The 6,255-nt window shown below is 42.1% G+C and overlaps 1 pseudogene; it reads right to left on the reverse strand.

The window, feature by feature from the left end:
• Nucleotides 1-4,762: 4,762 nt before the first annotated feature.
• Nucleotides 4,763-5,696, reverse strand: LOC147505276 (uncharacterized; annotated as a pseudogene).
• Between the last annotated feature and the right edge of the window lie 559 nt (nt 5,697-6,255).

Below are 6,255 nucleotides of genomic sequence, written 5' to 3' on the forward strand. Positions count from 1 at the left end.
AAACAATACAATTCTCATAGATCAACCATATTAAAATATATAACTTTATATTTATACATAACACAAATTACTTCTAAAACTAAAAGACAACTCATTAAACATTAAAGAAGACTCTGCATAAATTTTCACCTGGGGCTAATTCTAGTAACGAAATGGAAAAATAAAATAAAATAAATACTCTACGCCTACTGATCGAGTTCCTCATTTCTCTCATTCTCCCCTCTATACATACGGTTCACACTATTTTTCTACCATATGGATAAATGCGCCATGGAGCAATGACTGTAATCATGTCACTGAAAAATTATGACAATTTAACTTGGTACCTGCAAGCAAACCACATACACATGATTTTTTGAAACTCGATACATTTAACATATTGTTTACAAAAGAGATGGTTCTCAAAATGAAATAATCTCTATTCTTACTTTTAAGTATCCACGCTATCATAAAGAAAAAAAAAAAAAAAACCCATCCCTTCTCTCTCCCCGACCCTCGCAGCACTACTTGTGCTGCACCACCGCCCACCGTCCACCACCCTTTGCCACCACCGTTACAGCACATACACTACCACCCATCGCCACCACCATCCAGCACTGCAGCTACCACCACCGTTGGTCTTGCAAAACGGATCTACACACAAACAGAGCAACACCACTCGTGCTGCATCCCCATCATTCACCACCCATTGCCACCACCATCGTCATCATACCAAAAACCCGACCTCGCAGCAACAGCGCCACCACCATTCTCAGACCTTCCACCCTCCGATTCCCATCATTCTCAGACTTTGTAACCACCGATTTCCACCGCACCACCAACTCAAACTGCCACCCAATCCCACCCCTTCCATCACCATCCAAGCACCGCACCACCATCATCACCACACCAAAAACCTGACCTCGCAGCAACAGTGCAACCACCATTCTCAGACCTTGCACCCACCGAATTACACCTTTCTTAGACTTTGCAACCACCGATTTCCACCACACCACCAGTTGAAACAGCCACCTAATCCATCAACATCCAAACACCCACCACCCACCCAGCTTCCAAACAAAAACGAAAAACATCCCCATAATTCTCACCAGCACCTTAAAAAATTAAAATAAAATTAATTTAATTTAAAATAAAATAAAATAAAATAAATTGTTGTTTGTTTAATTGATTAGCTAGGTTTGGTTGGTTGTTGGTTTTGATGGCGTTGGGTTTGCTTCGATGCTAGGTTTGTTGGTTGGTTTTGTTAGAGTTGGGTTTGCTTCGATGCTATGTTTGTTGGTTGGGTTTGATTTATGGTAGTGCTCTTGTTTGTTGTGGTTTCGTATTGGTGTCGTCTATTTTTGGGTTTGTTCGAGCATAAGGTGTCGTTATCATGTTCTCTCAGAAAAAGCATGTGCATTGTCCTTTTCGTGAGTTTGACAAGTGCAAAGATGGGGCCAATGGTGGTGGCGGCTTTGCGGTTTCGTATATCGAAAGTCACATTAAGAAATAGCACTTGGGTGGTCAGGGAAATATAGATAGCCTGCGGGATAAGATTAAGAAGGACATAAGTTTATATTTATCCCTTCTTAACTTTTTGAAAATGGTGAACAAATGGATATGTGGCCACTGTCTCAGCATGCATGCATTAACCATACTATGTCGTCATTCAGGAGGCATCACAAAACCACCGGAAATGACTGATAATGGAGAGTTGGGATGCCTTATTGTCGGTATACCAGAACCACCACCTATTCCTATGACTATGCAATCTGCACTCTCATCACAAGGAGACGCTAGTGCTATCTTGAGGCCTCTGGGTGTTGTTCCCTCTCTTGATGAGACATTACTTGATAGGGCATTTCGTATACCCTTTCGCACTGTGAAAAGTATACCACGTGCATGTCGTTTGGTGTTTTCTGGTGCATTGAAGTCTGCTCTCTGGGATATTACGGCTGATCCTAGTTTAGTTTTGTCATGGGTTCGTCTTCTCCTTCTCCCGTGCTGCACTCTACAGGTTTTTCAACCACAGAATCGTCAGGAACATCGATCTGGTACTAGGAAAAACCTTTAGCAGAAACAGATACTCCATGCGTTGATGATATGGAACGAGCACGGTGGATTTGTTTTAGCCTCTTAGAGTCCGCGGTAGAGCCTCCTTCAATCCGCCACCCCAAATGACCTATTTCTACTTTCGGAATAATGCGTCGATGCTACGTAAGGTTCTTGATGGACATTTTACGACAGCGGTAAAAGCGTTGTCATCATTAGGGGTCACCCCTAACTCGGCGGAGACTATCCAAGCATTAGAGGAGAAACACCCAGTGTGACAACCACCTGTGAGACCACCTGTTCCTTCTGCTGAGCCTCCTTTATTTGTAGAGAGAGATACCCTTTTGTCATGCATTAGGTCATTTTCGAAAGGCACTTCTTGTGGTCGTGATGGTCTCCGATCCCAGCATTTGTTGGATGCTATGAGTGGTGTTGCAGCAGCTATATCGTCTGATTTGCTAAATGCATTGACCCCTTTGGTTACAGGGACGATGTCCACAGCCGTTAGCAGAATTCATAGCGAGTGCTCCGCTTACTCCACTTCTGAAGCCGGATAACAATATTCGTCCTATAGCTGTGGGCATGGTTTGACGTCGTCTGGTCTCTAAGATTGCAATGAGAGGAGCTTCCAGAGATGTGGTTGGGTACTTACAGGATTTCCAGTATGGGGTGGGTGTTTCTGGTGGAGTAGAGGCGATTTTGCACGCTGTCAACTGTATGGTGTATGCTAACAGCGACAATAGCTCTCTTTCTATCTTTGGTAGATTTTCGGAATGCTTTTAACATGGTTGATCGGACCATCATGTTGAAAGAGGTTCGTATCCGATGCCGACTATTGCCCCTTGGGTCGAGTACTTGTATTGTCAGCCTGCGAGGTTATACGTGGGGGATGGCTACATATGGTCTGCTACTGGGGTCCAGCAAGGCGACCCTTTAGGTCCCCTTCTATTTGCACTAGTGTTGCATCTTCTTATTCTATGGATCCAGTCCAGTTGTCAGTTATTGTTACAGGCGTGGTACCTAGATGATGGGACTCTGGTCAGGGATACATAATAGGTGGCGACAGCTTTGGGTATGATTCAGGAAGAAGGACCTTCTTATAGGTTGGTTCTTAATGTGGCTAAAACTGAGATATTTTGGCCATCACTAGATCCACGTCGCTCTACTCCTCGGTCTCTTTCCTTGATTTGTCCCATCCTCGCCAGGGTCGTCGCTTGGAGGTGCGAGTTAATCGATGCATCTTTTGTCATAGGTCTTGCTCACAAGCGTATTGACAAGGCTATGACTCTGATGGACCGTTTGGCTGTATTAGAAGATCCACAATGTGAGTTAGCGCTCTTACGAGCTTGTGTTGGGCTCTCTAAGTTGGTTTTCGCGATTCGTACTTGTCCACCATCCTTTTTCAGAGAGGTAGCTCAGACTTTTGATCGGCATCTCCGCGGTGTTCTCCGTGGTATTGTGGTTTTCGATGGTCCCGCCCGGTGATTTCTGATGGCGTTTATCGACACTCCCATTACATCTAGGCGGTTTAGGTATTTATTGTGCCACTGATGTCTCTACATTTGCTTTTGTGGCTTCCCGCTGTCAGACTTTTGAACTTCAGAACCACATTCTTAGGAGTTATGGCCCAGTACCTTTGGATGAGATTCTTGATGTTGCTAGCAGTGCATTGAGTCTCTGTCTACCCGATTTTGACCTCAGTTCTATGGCTATGAGTGCTACCGTTCCCTCAAAACCACAAAAAGTTTTGGCGGAAGCGTTCTATGGTAAGATTATTGCTGGTCTTGAGAGGGAGTTTGTGTTATCTGCTCGTCAGAAAGCAGTCATTGGATGCTTATAGTCAGAACATGCAAAAGATTTCCTACTTGCTATTCCGATGGAGGGACTTGGACAGCGTATGTCACCGGTAGAGTATCGTTCTATTCTTCAGTACCATCTCATGACTCCTTTGTACTCTGATGGTGGTCTATGCCCTGTTTGCAAAAAGAGCAGACTAGATGTTTTTGGGGACCATGCAGCACATTGTAGATATTTCCCTGGTTTCAAATACCGACATGATCATGTCAGAGATATTTTATGTGATGCATTTTGGAGGGCTGGGGTATAGGTGAAGAGGGAGGCTCCTGTGAATTTTCTCACTGATCCGAATGAGGGGAGATCGACACTTTGGCCTGCGGATGAATTGATCTACAGTTGGTAGGAGGGGAGGCATGTGTGTGTTGATGTAATTGGAGCCTCTCCATTGGTAGGGTTTGGGAATGGAGTCTTTGAGGTGGGAGAAGCAGCTAATAGAGCAGCGGCAGAGAAAATTGAGAAACACGAGGAGGCTTGTAGAGCTAACCAACACTGTTTCATTCCTTTCAGTTTTGACACTTTTGGTTTCTTGGCACAACAGTCTGTTGAGCTCCTTAAGAGATTGCAGAAAATTATGGACTGCAATGTAATGACAGTTGGTTCTAATGAGTTTGTTTTTAGGAGGATAGGATTTGCCATTCAGAAAGGACTTGCGGCGCAGCTTGTTGCACGCTTGTCCTAATTATTTGTAAAACTCGTTATCATTATTAATAAAATTTCCACTTAAAAAAAAAAAAAAAAAAAAACTATCATAAAAACTTACATAGCAATAAACACATAGCATATATATGGATACAATATATTCTTTAATTTCTAAACCAATAAATGTAACATTCTTTAATTTGTTACTCACCTTTTCTCATTGGTATCGATGTCCTTAGAGAAGAACTTTTGGGTATACGACATTTGTGGTACAATTTCTTGCATTAGGTGGAAGAAAAATGGATATTCTTTTTGAAGAAGTACATCTGGACATGGCCACATAGAGTTGTCCATGATTGAAAATCGGTGTCCTCAAATCAATGCCAACATATTTCACTGACTGGCCTTGTGACTTATTAATTGTCATGACATAAGCTAGTTGAACAGGGAATTGTCTCCTTGATAGTTTGAAAAGCAACTCCGAATTGGAGGGAGCCATAGATATTGTTGGGATGAGTACTGGATTTCATTCCAGCTTTCTCTCCAGTCAAAATTTTGGCTTGAAGGACTTTACTCGCACATTGAAGAACCATAAGTCGTGTCCCATTGCAAAGGCCATCTTTAGGAGCTATGTTCCTGAGCAACATTATAGGGCATCCATGTTTTAACTTGAGATTGAAAGGTGGTAAGCTAGAAGGGTCGAGGGAGTTCAGAAACTCGGTGGGATAGTGAGCCCCACTTGGATTATCAATATCATCTTCGATGATTTTATCTGCAGCCAAATACTCGAGCGCTTCACCAGGGAACAAATTTAGTGCAACCTCATTAATTGCACTCACATCATCATTACGGGCAGCAAGAATAGTACGATCAGTTAAGAAAGTTGGAGACGGTGTGTCCATAACATCTAATTGGGGATAGATAGAGAAGATGAGTTCTTGGATATTAGTACACTTGCGTATTCCATTTGGCAATTGTACACATTCTTTGGGATTCGAACCAATCTAAATGAATCAAAGTGAAAAATGAATTCATTAGTTTCTAAAATAGTTCGTTTATATATGGAACTAATGGAGAAAAAACATTCTAATTATAAGGTATTAATAATACACCTCCAACAAAAAATCGGCGAATTCGACATTCTTAGACTCTGCCATTTCAAGCTGCATATTCTGTACCAAGTGCAAACCTTCTAGATAACTCCAAAAGAAAGAGCGCCGTAGTGATGCACCAACAAATTGCTCTCTCTGGCCTAACGGTATAACAGGTAGTGTTTGTCGAAAATCACCACCAAGAATTGTAGTGATATAACCAAATATCTTCTTGTTTCCGCAAATATCTTGAAGTGTTCTATCCACAGCCTCAACACAGTATATATGTTGCATGGGCACCTCGTCCCAAACAATTAGTTTTGTTTCTTTAAATAGGTCAGCAAGGTCGGAATGTTTAGCAAAGCCGCAAAAAGTGGTATCCATCACATCAACTGGAATCTTAAATATAGAATGAGCAGTACGTCTACCAGACAATCACAAAGATACAATTCCCGATGATGCCACCATGATGACAATAAGACCCATGTTGTGGCAGGCATTTGCAATTGTATTATATGATAAGAGCCCAAAAATGTAATTTTAACCCCTTAATAATATTACATTTAGACCAATTATGTGTATAATAAATAAGAGTTAGTACTGTTTACGTGTTTTTGTGTATCTCAGGTATCGGAGT

This window comes from Coptis chinensis, chromosome 4, assembly GCF_015680905.1.
Source record: "Coptis chinensis isolate HL-2020 chromosome 4, ASM1568090v1, whole genome shotgun sequence".
NCBI classification, from domain to species: Eukaryota; Viridiplantae; Streptophyta; class Magnoliopsida; order Ranunculales; family Ranunculaceae; genus Coptis; species Coptis chinensis.